This window comes from Acanthopagrus latus, chromosome 8 (assembly GCF_904848185.1).
Source record: "Acanthopagrus latus isolate v.2019 chromosome 8, fAcaLat1.1, whole genome shotgun sequence".
Classification (NCBI taxonomy): domain Eukaryota; kingdom Metazoa; phylum Chordata; class Actinopteri; order Spariformes; family Sparidae; genus Acanthopagrus; species Acanthopagrus latus.
Window position 1 is genome coordinate 21,657,872 of NC_051046.1, and position 15,603 is coordinate 21,673,474.

Sequence of the window (15,603 nt, forward strand, 5' to 3'; positions counted from 1 at the left end):
ATGTATAAATAATGCAAGGACAGATTTGACGCCCGGTGAATAACATCGACCCCCCCAAAAGCTCAACTTGTCTGCCACCTCCCCCTGTCAGGCAGGCGGTAATTTATTGTCTCCCGCTGCCATAGCAGAGTCAATCAATAGCCAATTAAAGACGGGCGTATGAGGTCTCCCGTGGCCACCAGTGCGTGTGGTGCTGTTTGGCTGGGGAAATAAATATGTAAATGGTTCAGGGGTGGTATCTTTCAGCGAGCACATCGGGAGGGATATCAATAACGCTCACACCACAAACACCCGACCCTCTCCCAGTATGTTAACCTCCCCGGTCTCCCACTCGGCCCCAAGGCCAATAGTGGTCAGAGAGGCCCGAAGGAGCTGTTACCTCATTCTGAAAGGCTGTTAGATGTACCCGTGTGTGTCCTTGACTGTCAATATAATGATCTGTGGGTGAAGGGTAATGAGTCTCACATATAAGGAACATAGAATAATTATATTATTATGGATGTAATGCAACATATGAACTGCCCGTCGGCCCTGTTTCCAAGGGCTCTTTCTGCCAAACTGCAGATTCAATCACACCGAACACCAGCAGTCTTTTCTACTGCTGCACAGAAAGTCTTTAAATCCTCAAAAGGGGACAAGCAGGATACAGCTAGTTCCAGAGATGTAGGTTCAATCTCTGACAATACGAAAGAGATGTGAACACCACAGTCAACAGAAAGTACATCTCTGGCCCCTGCAGACAAGATTGCAAACACAGAGGAAGCCGGCACTATTGTCTGACTTTGCATTTTCTTGTGTTGCGCCGTGTAATCAACACGCTGGCATGCGAGCGGAGGCGGGAAGTGCCCCTTCAATTAAACACAAATGATCATAAAAATAATGACTCCTTAATCCTTTTTTCACAATAGAAATCTCGGTTAAAGCCGAGGGTAATATGGAACCGGCTTTATCACTTTGCTATATTTCAGCAATTCAGCGGACTCATTTAATTAAAAATGTAGTTTGATCTGCCACAAAAGAGAGTCTGAAATCTGCCGCTGATGCTTAATTAAAGCAGGACATCAATTACGAGATGGCTTGATTAACAGTGTATTGATCCTTCAAGGGGAAATACACTTGATCATAAAAAAGGATTTCATGAAATTAAGGCTACATAAAGCTGTAAGTAAAGTGTGAGTGGAGCTCAGACGCATCGAGCATCTTGGCAGTTACTCAAAGACCAGAGATGTAAGTAATATTTTGAGGTGCTCCTGCTACTGTTGAGTACTTACACTGTACTTCTACTCCACTTCATGTATCTGAAAGTCACAGTTACGCGCTACTTTGGACTTCGAGATTTTACATTTGATCAATAAATAAAACATAATATATAGATAAAGGTGTATATTAAGCTATTCAGCAGAAGTGTGTCCATATACAAAATATGGACTTTATACTTAAATAATGTTCACACATCAGTGCATCAATAATTACACCAAGTCAAATAACAAGGTCGAACAACCTGGACAAATATTTTTTCACTGAGATTCTGCTGTCGCTTTAACTGAGGGAGAGATTTCCAACAAGAGGGTAATTTTAACCCCGGTGGAAACTGTAAAATTGCCGCTGCGAGGTTTTGTATGGACAGATTGTGACACAGCTCCATTGATCTGTAGCAGTAACACCTGAACATCTGTTGTGAGGGCATGAGGAAATGAATTAGCAAGTGAGCAGAAAAAGGTAAACTGTTTCCTCAGAGTAATAAATCAACTGACTGATTCATTATTAAAACAAGAAATAAATGAATCACATTTATAGGACTGGGTATCAATCAAAAATGTTCAATACCGGTACCAATATGATACCTTCACTTCATGCATGGTCAAGTGCTTCATCAAATTAGTCGTGTTGCTGGCTTTAGCAACGATTACTTTTTTGCATATATTGCATTGCACATGAGTTGCATCAATCTTGCTAAAATGGAGCCACGCTTTTGACCTTGGTGGCATTTTTTAACCAGTTAGATGACACAACTACAGTTCAAAACACAGATAGACATGAACCCCATCTGTGGGCGTAATCACCAGCAGCATCATCAGATCTTGATCATGTGATTAACCTCTGGGGACCGAAACTTGGCACTGAAAGACAAGGCATATTTTGATACTTGGTGCTACCGAAGCATTTGGGTCGGTGCCATAAAAGAACTGAAGTTCGGTACCCAGCCCAAAACATTTAGTAGGGAAACTTTGGTGAAATGGCCAAAACAATGACAGTTCAATATAATGTAAACATGTTATAGAGATTTAATAGTGTCAAAAATCATCAAGAAAGTGGGGTGGTAGCTGCTGGTTCATCATGGTGATCACATTCAGGTGCTCTTCAGTTGTACTTTGCTTATTCCAACTTATGAGGGGCTCACCGAACGGCTGAAATATAAGAAATATAAAATTCAAGTCTCCTTAAAAAACAATCCAATGCCTTTATTTTATATGGCAATATCTATTTAAATATGAAATATACATCTAATAGTTCCTGATCAGGGTCATCATCAGCAGCAGCTCACACCCTCCCACTTGAGTGGTGGTTCTCTATCGATGTGCAAGCCTATTGGTCAGAAACAAGGAAGTGATATGGAAGGAAGAAGGGACGAAGGAGACAGGGAGACAAGGTGAGTGATAGATGAATGGAGGGAAGGAGAGGGAGAGTGTGTACAATACAATTAGCTGTGGAAGATACTGACAATGACGCTAACGAAGACCTGTGTTGGTCGCAAAGCTTTAGTCATTCTAAATCCCTATTTCAATGTAAAATAAAGGCATTTTAATTTAAAAACACTCTCCTGTCACTTAAGACCACGCCTGCTCCTCACATGGGATTTAATCCTTCCGTTGATGGAAACTCAGCCAAGAACTGGTGTGAGAGTGAAAACCTACACACAGAGGCACTGTGTTGGCACTGAGCTATCTGTCTCTCACATACATGCACACAAACATACAGACACTCCTCCTGACTGTAAAGCCTATTGCGAGATGCTCAGGCTTCTGGGTAATGGAGCTCTGCTGTGGGAGTGAGTGTAATGTGCGACGCACAAAACCTTGACTCCTTCAATCCGAAACCCCCCGTGAATAATCTCCTGCAGTGGAACTTTACACCTCGACGCGGGGCCTCTTCAACACTCATCCCCCTGCGTGAATAGCATTGCAGCCTCGCTCGCTCTCTGTCCGTCTCTGCCTCTCGCTCAGCATTCCTCCTTCCACTGGCTCTGCCACCACAGGCGCCCTCGAAGAGCCTCTCAGTTCGGGCCCGCTTTGATCTCAAGGCACAGGTTATCTGTTACGCGGCTAATTTTAGTTAGCCCCTTTAAGCCGCGCTTCTCTTTGAAGCGCAGGTACCATGCAGCAGGGATTTGTGGGGTCTTTATCAGCACGGCCCCTACACTTTCAGACAGACGGATTCGCCCCTCACACCTATGAGAGTCAGCTGTAATCGGGACAAGATTATTCACCTCGCTACATCTGTACTGTAACCAGCTCTGCGTGTGGAGCAAAATCCCAAGGGCAGCGGTGTGGTCGACAATAAAAGAAATGTTTGAGCATGTGTGCTTTTCCATCCGAGGGGGGCTTGTTGAATAAACAGAGTAATATACGTGGGAGACTTCGAGGAGGAGCGCTGGCGAATCCTCCTGGGTAATTAGAGGCTCAGTGTTTCACTTTGCTGCGATGTGTACAGATGGAGCAGATAGAGGAGGGGTGTGGCATGTGGAGGGAGAAATCTTACCTTTACCTTTACTTGGAGGATGAGGAGGAGGACGAGAGACTGTCTGCACTTCAGGCTGGGGAGGTCAAATACCTGCGAAAAACAAACAGTGAATGAGTCACTTTCCTGGCTTACCCACGGCGAATACCTTATGTTTGAGACATCACCGGTATGTTTGTTTCTTCTGACTGAAATGCCTCCTCATTTATTAAATCCATCAACCAGAAAGCATTCACAGACAAGCTCCCTAACTCCACTCACTACACCCAGTCCCATGAATTATTATGTCCTCGGGAAACAAGCTTATTCCAACAATAAAACAGAAAATAAAAAAACTGCTATCAGAGCAGCCTCGAGTTGTTATTAAAATTTGAAGAGCTTCCACGACGCGACCCCAGGCAGATCGTGTTTACAGCAGGTTGCACAGCAGTGCACTAAAGTTGTGTCCCTGTGATTTTACAGAACGGTCGGCCAGCTGGTCTGAACTCAAGTCAAGACAATAAAGCCCTCAGAGTGTGACCCTGCACGCTTCAGCACAGAGCCGAGTCACAACACGAGCACAGGGGCAACATGTGGAAGTGAACGGGTGAGTCTTGAAAGCTAATGCGCTGCCCCGTTTCTCACCTATGGGGCAGCGCACATATGCAATTCTCTTTCTCTATCTCTCAACGCTGTCTTTGTGAAAAAGAAAAACACCACCGAGATCAAACACACATGGGTGTGAAAAGCCAAAGCCAAAGCCAGGTACACAGAGTATCAAAGCGCCGGCTCGCTGTCCAGCATGAATGATGGTTCTCCAGGAGTAGCTTCAGATGAAGGGAGCAGGAAGTGTCCGCAGGCTGATTTAGCGCCTCAATCTCGTACAACAGGGGTCACTTTTCTCCCCACACGGTGACTTATGAGGGGCACAGTGGCTGCTTTCATTTCCATTTTATTGTGAGCAATAGTGGGTGAAGTTTCCCTCTATCTGCTGTAGAGGCTGTTGCAGACGTTCATCGAAGGACACCGGGAATTGCAAGTGCCAAAGGGGCTTTCTCTGAATGGCAATGTCATGCTCTCTGCAAGGACAGGGGTGATAGTTTGATACCTCTGCAATTTCCAGGACGATCTATCGAAGGTTTAGCTTTCTGCGATTTGAGAAGAGACAGTCATACATACGTAGGGGGGCTGTTTAGGCCGGGGGACTTAGCAAAGTCAATGTCCGTTGAAGCACAATGTCAGGGTCTTCTGAGCTTGATCGACAGGCAGCAGTAAGTGTACTCACCGTATCCCATCAGTCAGTTGTGAACCTTCCCACGCTCGCCAAAAATTGTCTCACCCACCTTTTCAGAGGCTCTTTTCTTGATAAACACATGAGGAATGCGACTTCAGGGTTTTCAGTTTCGTACCAAAAAATGCTAACGTCAAAAGAACAAAGGTAAGGCACTGGCAGGCACAACAGGAGAGAGGAAAAGAAAGACGACAAGTGGTGATGGGACAATGAGCACAATGTTCGTGTATGTGTGTGAGGACTGATCGGTAATAAGGAAACAGAGAGATAACAAGCGGAAGAGGGAGAAAAGAATGGAGTGATCAATAGGGCACAAACACTGTACGCTGTGGAAACTGAACACGGAGCAAAACCAAAGAGTGACACAGCAGGCAAGAACAGGACAGTTTGTTCCTCCCATTAGTAGGCACAATTAATGAGGGGTCCATTGACGCACTGCGTAACAAGACAAATATAATTATGTTACATCATTACAAGCTCGCCTCCTTCCTGTTCCCTTGGGGACTTTGGACGGCCAACTGGAAGGCCAACTCTAAACAGTGGCCATGAAAAAAAACAAAACTGAAAGAACAAGATGGCTGTCAGCATTCATTTAGCAGCAGGCTGGAACAACATTTCAGTGGCAAGGCACGCTCAGAGAATGGATGTTGGTTTCTGGTCATCGGTGCGTCGTACAGCGGAGTTGGTAATGGTCCTCCAGCTATAAACAGACTGTAATTTGGCTTGAGATGTGATCACTCACTCCCTGTGAGCTATATTTACCATCTGTGGCCCTTTACCCCGCTTGTGTCTGTGTGCAGCACGTGGAGCATGTGTGTATGTGTGCACGCACTCAGATGTGTGTGCAGCCGCCACGATGGTAGCTCGTCATCCCGAGAGACATACGACATTCTGTTTTACACTGTGGACACACAGTCTTCTCGCAGCTTTCTGGGTGTTTGCATGTTAGCATTCGCACACAATTCCTCAAGATCCGACAAGAGAAGAGAGCTGACCTTGGCATTTCAACACACACACACACACACACACACACACACACACACACACACACACACACACACACACACACACACAGCCCTCTGTTCTCATGGCTGAGACAAATCAACAATCTGAAAACTTTTCTTCGCAGTGTCCTTTTTGCTCTACAGAGTGGTAGTGACACATTGCAATGGGGACCGAAAAAAAAAAAAACAAGTAACCTTGTTTTAATAAGAAAGCAGAGGGGGGTGTTGAAAAGCCGCTGCTATGCTGTGTGTGTGGTAATGGGGTATCATTTGTCTCATGGGAGCGAGCGGAGCCCTGCAGCTGTGGTGTATACGGAGCTCGCGCAGCTGCGAATGAGGCGGCGTCGGCCAGCGCTGGCACACATCGGCGAGTCAGCTGAGAACGGACGGCTTTTCCAGCAAGTGAGAACGAAATGCTGTGCTGCCTGACAAGTAGAGGTAAAAACGTGCTGCTATCAGAATGGCTCCGGATCATAATAATGCTCTGACATGAAATGTTAGTTTATTCCAAGAAGGTACACAGTCATAAAAAACAAACGACAATTGGCTGACAGTGAGTTCGGATGCTGTGCTGCTGACTCGCCCAAATTGATTGATTTCAGCAGTTCTCTGCCAGAAGTCCATTTACTGCAATTATTTTGGAGCCGTTTTGGCGTGTTTGCGAGCTTTACTGTGCCTCCATGAATCATGCCGTGCCCCCCTTTAAGGATTATGAACGACATGTTGCAGAGAGCATTCCATCCATTCCACACTCAACCTGTTTTTTCCTGCACGGGTGCATAAATCGAGACACCATAGTGTTTAATCCCCGTTCCATGTGCAGTGTCGGTAGGGGACGGCAAAATTGAAAGGACGGGACGTGGAACGGAGCGCATCTGAGTAAAATGAAGGTATCACTCCTGGGTTTATGGAGCTGACAGGATATTGATTCTTCCTTGACTAAGCCTTGGGGTTCAAATACATGTCTTACGACCTTACTGTGCACTCCATACTGCTGACTCTGCACAGCCTTAAGGGTAAACCAGAAGACCATCGTCTGTATAAATGACGCGGCATACCTTTCCTCTTCCTTTGGCTTCTTTCAATCCCTCCCCCACCGAACTATCTTTTCCTCCATAGGACATGACCACGCAACAGCTGTCCCTCCTTATCTCTCTGTTCAGATCAATCATTTTACAACATCATTCCCTCCCTGGATCCTTTGCTGATGACCATGTTTCTCAAGCCAAAGCCTCTCCACAGTAACTGCTGTACTGCCTTAATCCCTCTACAGTGCCGAAGGGGATAAAACTTCACTTCCCAAATCCTCGACAGCTGCGTCGGTAAGATCGGACCCTCGGCCCCCCGTCTCCTTACATTGTCGACGTGCCACGGTCTCACCCAGTTTTGCTTCTTCACGCCACCACTCACAGTAGGATGGGGCCTGAAGGGCATGACGCCTCTGCCCGGGAATGCTGGGAAGGAGCCAAAACAGATCCCCTTCCGTGGAGCGCACGAGCAGTGTGGATGCTCGAGCAAACATGCACAGCAACACACACCCAAAGAGCTCTTCTGGCATCGTGGGGATGTGAAAATGAAAAACGGAAATCATGGGGATATTGGGCTGAAGCAGACAGCTTAACCTCAGCTTTACTTCTCTTTACTCCGGCTTGGCACGGAAACCACACGACCTCCATCAGTCTGCATGACTAAGGTGCAGGTAGTTATCGGAGCGAATTGCTGTGTAATTCAAGACGGAGGGTGGCTCGACCAAGCTCTGATTGCAGGCTGATGTGTGTGGAAGCCGAGGAGCTGCGGGGGGGGGGCTACTGTACGTCCTGGCAGTGAGCCATGTGGCATTGCTGAGTGATGAGACACGCCTGGAGGTTACTGCAGAAAACAAATTATAAGAGGCAGGACAGAATTCAATGGACAGCTTTAACCACAAAATGACTTCCTACATGCAGAGTGAAAAAAAGCTGTCAGCATAGCTGCAGCAGAGCACATCCTCAACTGGAAATCAGAACAGAGAGGAAATAAGAGTTTGGGCTCTCGAGGTGATTGCAATAATGGGTTTGTCCATTTAGCTTGCTGATATGTCTTCAAATTTCCATTCAAATATGAGAGAAGCAATCATCGGCTTCAGAAGCTCATTATTTTACCTCTCTCCTTTGATAGTCAGCTCAGATGACAGTAACTAACCGGACATTTTTATTCCCTGAGTATTGTCATGTCGCCTACATTACTGCACATGCAACACACACATTCTGGGGAGGGTTCAGGGGTCAGCTGTGGGCCAAGGACCGCTGTGCGCTGGAGAGAAAAGAGTTATGACAGCTCAGCTCAATCTCATCACCCCAACTGTCAACTCGCACAGCATCATTTATCTGTGAAAGACCCACAGTCGAACACACACACACAACGCCATGGGTGGGCAAATCACCACAACAGCTACGCCACTTCACGGCTCACGCTTCAAAGCGATGACTGTAGAATAGGACGCAAATTGAGCTGATATGAAGTATGGGGCCATGGCCAAATGTTCATAATGTAGCCCGCTGCAGTAATATTAATATGGGTGGTCTGTATGTGCGGCGTGCGACTCTGAGTGTGAGTGAGTGTGTGTGTGCAGAGTTCAGAATTTATGTGAGCTCCATCAAACAGCCAAGAAGCAGAGATGGATGGAGCCACGCGAGTCAGAGATTAAATTAAAATGAGCCAATTAAAAACTTCTTGTAAAGCAAGACACACGCACAAGAAATACAAAAATTGCACAAACAAGAACAGGAAGTAAAACTCCGGAGGTTTTTATGGTTAAATGGCTTGATTAATTGGTTAAACACATTTCACAGCTTTATCAGTGCAGAAGGAAAACCATAACCTTTTTGTGTAAAAGACATGGCCACCCTTCAGCTCAGACTTACACTTTAGGTTTTCTAGCAGAATATCTAGCGCCGGTGGAACAGATGGCTATCTCTTTAGGAAACATGTGGCACGGAGTGAAGCATGTTAGAAGGCAGGGGGAGAAACTGTACGAAGGCCCTCAGGCAGGCTTGTTGTGATTATCGACGATTAGCCTCTCATTGGGCGAAGAAAGGAAAACAAATCTCCGAACATTAAGACCGGCCTGTACAGCCCGCAGCAAGGTTCTGCTTTGTCATCAAGACGGAAAGAGCGGTTTGAGTGCTAAAAGCTTTCCATTCTTCCTTTTTGGACATTTCGTGTGCAGACAATCCAATCCAATTAAATCATCCTGCAACAACCCTGCCTTCTGAAGCATATTTGTGCAGAGACTTTATCAGAAAAAAAGCTTCTTAATTTTTTGTTCTACAGCTCCAAAGTTAAAGGGGCTATATTTAAGAATTCTTGTTGAAAAGAATCAAAAATGAACAAACATTGTCAACATAATGTGAAACATAATGTGAAAAGCCGTTTTGACATCATGATGTCTATGTATTAGAGCCCAGCTGATATATTGGTTGGCCAATATTATCAGTCAATATTGGTCGGTCACAGATCTATAGTGTTGGCGTATGCTTGTATGAAAACATCTTAGTTTTGAAGAAAACAATGCAGAAAAGGATGCTTGGGCTGATTTGTGATTATTACATTTTCTGTAAATTATAAAATCCTGTCATGTTAGGTAATACAAGTTTATTGTTAATCTGTAAAATATACTGTCTTTATTTAATATCTTTGCATCAAGTGATTCATAACCACACTATACTGCAGAAAATGTAAGCATATTGGCCAAAATATCAATACTGGACGGTTTTGACTCCCTAACATCAGTGTCAGCATCAGGTCAAATAATTGCGTATCGGTCGGGCTCGACTATGTGCCAGATACTGAGGATGGCATGCTAACCAGCTGGTCCTGATCCATCCTGGTCCAAAGCTCCTGTGTTAGTACTGTGGACACTAACGCCCCCCTGGTCCCCAAGCTCCATGTTCCAAACGCTTCCTGCACTGCTGAGCGAGCTAACTAGCTAAGGACAACAACGGTTAGCAGCAGTTAGCTTGGTGAAACCCTCCCTTCTATATATTTTGAATATTAATTTGACAGGCAGCCATTTCTTCCATACTGCACCTTTAAGGGAGCATATACTGTACCGTACAGGTTCAGCACCCACACATGCCAGGGTGCTGCTCACTCTGAAAACTGTAAAGGAAGGTATGTTTTCAATAATGACATCTTCTGATTTGAGTGTTTTTTGGTTTTATTTGTTTTCAGGCACTCCTCATCCTCTTTTTGTCTTAATTCTCCACGGTCTTGGTGTCTGAGATGAGTTTGTGTGTGGGAGTTAGATAAACAGATGGACTCCGAGGAAGGGTGCGGAATACAAAATAAATGCAAAATCACAATGAAGCATGAAATGATACAGTTACGACGAGTGACTTTGGAAATACATGATGGAAACCGAAATGCAGTGTTGAATTAGTGCATGTCCAAATTCAGTACATCCCATTTCTTTGCCGTCATCTGTATGGCGCACATGCATGCTATACGTGCCTGACACTGTATATATGCCACACGCTCATCCCTCATGCGTCATGAGTCAATTAACAACCCAGTGATATCAAATGAATCCAACAACTGTACACATGTATTTTAATTGCAGACCTGTGCTCCCACGGGGGAGGAGGGGGTGGGTGTGGGGGGGCTGGCAAGCCTCTTGCATGCTGATGATAAAATGCAACCATTCATCTGTGTTCACTCATCACAGCTGCATGTTGTTCTGTCTTCGCTGCCATCCCACCGCCACGTTTTTTCAATGTTAAATGCCAGTTCAGCCCACGCAATGTTAGCTGGCATGGCTGATACTTTTGCTTTGATTTTCACTTCTTCCAGCGAAGCACCAGACTTCCAACCCTATAACAGACCTAGCATCCACTCCCCAGCCTGGGGTCCTATGCAGCAACTGCATCACCGGTTGGCACTTCCATGTTCCCCTGCAGCCAAGGCACCTCATCTGTGCAAAGGACAAACATTTGGACTACTCTAGGTGTACTCAAGGACTCTAGTCTGCTTTAAATGGAGTGCTGAAGTAGGTCAAAACACTTTGGCAATTAGAAGATTTTCTATTTTCACTTTTTTCTTGTTTTCATTGCGAGACAAGGCACAAAAAAAAATCTGACAGAACAACACGAGAGGCAGCGAACAAAGGCCAGTTAACAAGGGAATAACAGAACAGAGTTGTGCTTAGCTGTCATGTGTTGTGTTGGTACGATGTGTTGTATGCGGGTGAGTGTGTGGGCAGTCTAGACAGTCAGTGTAAAGGTTGTATGGATGAAAGTAAGAAAGAAAACCAAAGGAGAGTAAAGAAAGCGATGTAAATAAATAAATAAAAAAGTTAAGTTGCAGTTTACATCCATGTCTGCCCAGAGCCTAAGCCCAAGTTTAGGAGATTTTCAAGGGATTTAATAAAAAATGTACTCAGTGCTGCACCTGGCAAACCGAAAGTTATCACTATATTGACATGTAATATTCATGCTGTCGCCAAAGATGGTCAAAACCTGCTACGATCTGTTTTTTTTCTTCCATGCGAATGTGTGTGAGTGGCATTCCCTTTGCAACAGTCGCAGGTTTTAATCGCCTCAGCGCCCAATCGGGTCTGAAGGAAACACAACATCCAGCTGAACACGTTGATTTTCGGCCGCCACTGAGTTTGAAAGAGAGACTGGAGTAAAAGGCATTGGTAATTATTGGGAATCTTATCAGTGGCTTTCCGCACTTGTCGGCTGCCTGGTCAGTACCGTGCGTGTGCAGCTCTCAACAGAGATGAGAAAGAAGCGAGATGTCTCGCTCATTAACAACTTAAGTTAGCTCTGGAAAAAATGATGTTTCTAATTCAGAATCTGATTTATTAACACCTCAGTCTGACAACCAATGTGACAAGCGAGGTACAAAAAACGTGGCAAAGTGAAAGAACTCACACGCCTATTTTTAGTAGGTTTGCTGAGGTTTAGTAAACTCACAGATACACATATTGTTGGTGTAAAAAGTGTTTTTAGAGACTACAGAGTACAGAGGACTGACAGAGAGCTTCCTAAAATGCTGCGACCATAATCACCTGAAGCTCAATAACAGCAAAACCACCGAGCTTGTGTTGGACCACTGCTGTAGGTCCAGAGTGTTTTCTGTTCTCCAGTGAACTCAGAGTCAAATTCCTTGGGTCTATTCAAAGGCTTGGCTAATAATAGCTGATTCTGATTGAACACAAAGAAGCTACAAATTGGAAACTCCACACACACCTTCAATATAATGATTAGGGATGGATATCTTTAGGATTTTATTGATAACGATACTGATACCAATACTCCTTATCGGTACTGATACTCTTATCGAATATCGAATTTCTTATCTTATCTTATCTTAACATGTATTTTTGTGTAAAAAAATAACAAGATGTTAAAATTCCAACCTTCTTTTTATTACCACAATGTAATAATAAGGCTTCAACAAAACAGAAGCTATGCAATTACAAATACTCCGGAACAGATAACCATTACTTCTGTATCTGGCAGATGCCGGAGCACGACGCAGCAATTCAGCTGAATTTAGCACCGAGCAGACAGGAAGTCAAGCACCGAAACAACAATATAACATCCGGTTACTTTTCAAAGTAAAAACTCTGTGTTGACACCAGCACACAAGTCTCAAAAAAGAGACAAACACAAGTTCTTCTAATGTCCTTCGGTCAGCAACACTTCCTGTTGTTGTTTTTATAACACATACCTATAACTGCAGTTGACAGTGATCATGTGATTACCGCAGAAGCCCCTCGGCCTCGCAATGCCAGCTGCCTACCGTACTACGACTCTCTACTTCTCCAAACTGAGGCTGCTGTGCTGATCGGTGATTGCGGTAGGGAACAGATCGATTATAGATATGTACTTTACATGACCCCACTTCAAAAAACACGAACTATCCCTTTAATCCCAGAACCTAAAGCAGGCTAGCTTGCCTGGAGATGACAGTCAATTTATGTACATGTGGTATTGGCTGAACTGAAGAATACGCTGACCAAACCCTTCCTCCCCATGCCGGCCGCCCAATAGAGAACCATCAGTTCATATAATAAAATGACCAAAAACACCCCTTGGACTACCGGTCCTATTGATCCTTGCAGCACCTGGAGATTGAGAGCTGCACATCTCTTGGATGCTAGAGAAATCCTAAGGTACTCAACCTTCCCCCGAGGCCCTGCTTTAACAACTAATCTCCCCCATACACCACCATCCCCTGTGGCCCCGGCCTGCCGTGTCTGTAATGCACAAGAGAGGGTTTAGAGTCTGTGGGGAGTCATGAGAGCAGATTATCACCTCCGTCAGTAGATAAACAGTGGTCACCGTGTACATTCATCACCAGAGGTTTGGACTGGATCCAGGTCTGATGTCCCGGGTATGTGAGAGTGTCTGTGTTTGTGTGTGTGTGTGTGTGTGTGTGTGTGTGTGTGTGTGTGTGTGTGTGTGTGTGTGTGTGTGTGCTTCACTGTGTGGACACGGTTTGCCTGTTTTCACCGCAGAAGCCCAGCCAAGTTGGCACAGCAGTCTCTAGCTGTTGATCCTCTGTCCTCGTCCTGGAGGAATTTCCTCCCTGATCCAGCGTGCAATCAGAGGCATCTGCAGTGTCCACTTTGCCAGGATTCTTCCATCTCCCCCGAAACGCACACGGACATGCTACAGCATCTGTTAGGACACACTCTTGCCTGGGAGAGGTGCAGCTGTGAAACCCAGGCACACATCACCAGAGATCACTACGCATAGGCGTTCGGGAAGTGCTTCAGGGCTACTGGGGTGAACTGTCGTCTCTCATGACCTCACAGAAATCCGTCCCATCATTGTCAAAGGCGTATCCTTCGTCAGTAAAGTTCACAGTCTTCCGCTGAGCCCGGCTCAGGACTTCAAAGGCTGCCTCAGATTCCCCCAAAATCGGAGACTTTTGAGATGATAATTGATTTAACTTCGGATAGGACGCTGTGAATGAGTCTATTCACTTACTGATTTTTTTTTTTTTTTATTAAATGTAGACAGTTATCTGTTTAAATGTGAAACCAAAAGACAAGAAGCGCTTGAAATCGTGTTCTCCCTCTGCTGAACATGCAGAGCATCAACCCAGTGCCTGTGCCTTTCCTGACAGGGCAACAGAGCAAATGGAAAACGGGTGATGGAACGAGAAACACATCAGTCCGACGCGAGAATGTGCCTCATATCCTTCATGCTAATTTCCAGAGAGTTCGTCTGCTCCAAGTAATGCCATACTGGACTTACACCTGATAAAAGCTCTATCATTCCATTTCTCTCCCCAAGTTTTAAATGAAGGTAATAGATGAGCTGCTGCTGCTACAGAGTCGCAGAATTTAAGCAGGGGCCAAATGAACAGGGAGGAGGGGGAGTATGATAATTGCGAAGAGGGAACAGAGAGCAGCAGATGAAATATGTGCCTAGAAAACACAATTAGCAAAAAAAAAAATGGCTGTCGTATCGTCTTGTCCTTCTGCAGCACAGAGAAGAAACAGACAGGCAGACACAGCTGTAGCAACCACTTCTTCTCTCACTGCTCTATACATGATGAGAGGGGATTATGTGCACAGAGAAGCTATAAAAAGACCTTTCACACAGTTTTGCAGTTGCACTACAGGGCATGGACAAAGTGTTGAGAGGAGAAGACAGCTCAAATTGACCACTACTTCTCTCACATCGCTTCAGTCCACAGATTGCAGTCATGTCCGACTGACACCCAGAACCGCCTTTATCTGACCCCTTCCTCCAGTGTTTCCACCCAATTTCACAAAACCTCTCTTTAATGCTTAAAGGGCCCCGGTGGAACTTCTGTGTTGTGCTGGAAGCCGGTTGTTTGTTTATGTTTGCAGACTCCATTACTCAACTAATGTTAGCGACTGCTGCTCTCTGTCAGTGGAGTGGAGAGAGGTACTGAGATGAGGCGCTCCAGAACGCACATAAAGTCAAAACCTTCTGGACTGCTGCAGGATCCCAAACCATCAAATAGCTTTGTCCAAAGGCTTGTGTTGGCAAAACCCAAAGAGACAGGGAAGCACGGACACGGAGGAAGTAGGGGTGCAAAAACAAGAGTCCATATAATATGAAAACATGTCTTTGATCACGAAGCCCAAACTTTACAATTTTCGGGTTAATCAGTCAAGTGTATGAACTACAGTGCAGACTGGCACCTCTGTTAACAGCCATGACCAGCCAATTCCATGTTTTATATACTTGTATAACATGCAAAAATTACAAGACTCATATAAATGCATGTTTTTCATAGACAGCTTTTCACAAAGTTAATAAAATTTCTTCTAATTCAAAAACTCACAAATTTGAGTGTTTTTATGAGGGAGTCTGGCGAATTTCTTTCCCTCTTCACCTCTTTGCTGTTGTCAACTGCAGTTGCTGTACCTGCTTTGACTTAAAGTGTGTTGGTTCATGTTGGCTGTCTGCTGACATGCAAAACATTTCCAAATTGTACATTTTTGTCAGTAACAATTACATATAAAGTTATCCCATAGAAATAATACAAAAAACAAGCCAATTTACATCATTTTATCATCATTATTCACACTGACCCCTCAGCAGCCCCAACTGTGACTGA

The 15,603-nt window shown here is 44.8% G+C and overlaps 1 protein-coding gene across 7 annotated transcripts in view; it reads right to left on the reverse strand.

Annotated features, from left to right (window-relative positions):
• Positions 1-15,603, reverse strand: part of tspan9a (tetraspanin 9a) — a 189,207-nt gene that overhangs the window by 127,247 nt on the left and 46,357 nt on the right. For 2 of the 7 annotated variants that reach the window (XM_037107936.1, XM_037107939.1), the window contains exon 3: positions 3,760-3,831. The gene's annotated coding sequence lies outside the window, so the exon portion shown is untranslated. Of the gene's footprint in view, positions 1-2,262; positions 2,409-2,502; positions 2,587-3,759; positions 3,832-15,603 lie in introns of those variants that run through there. The other 5 variants (XR_005076611.1, XR_005076609.1, XR_005076612.1 and 2 more) reach the window with 5 other exon arrangements.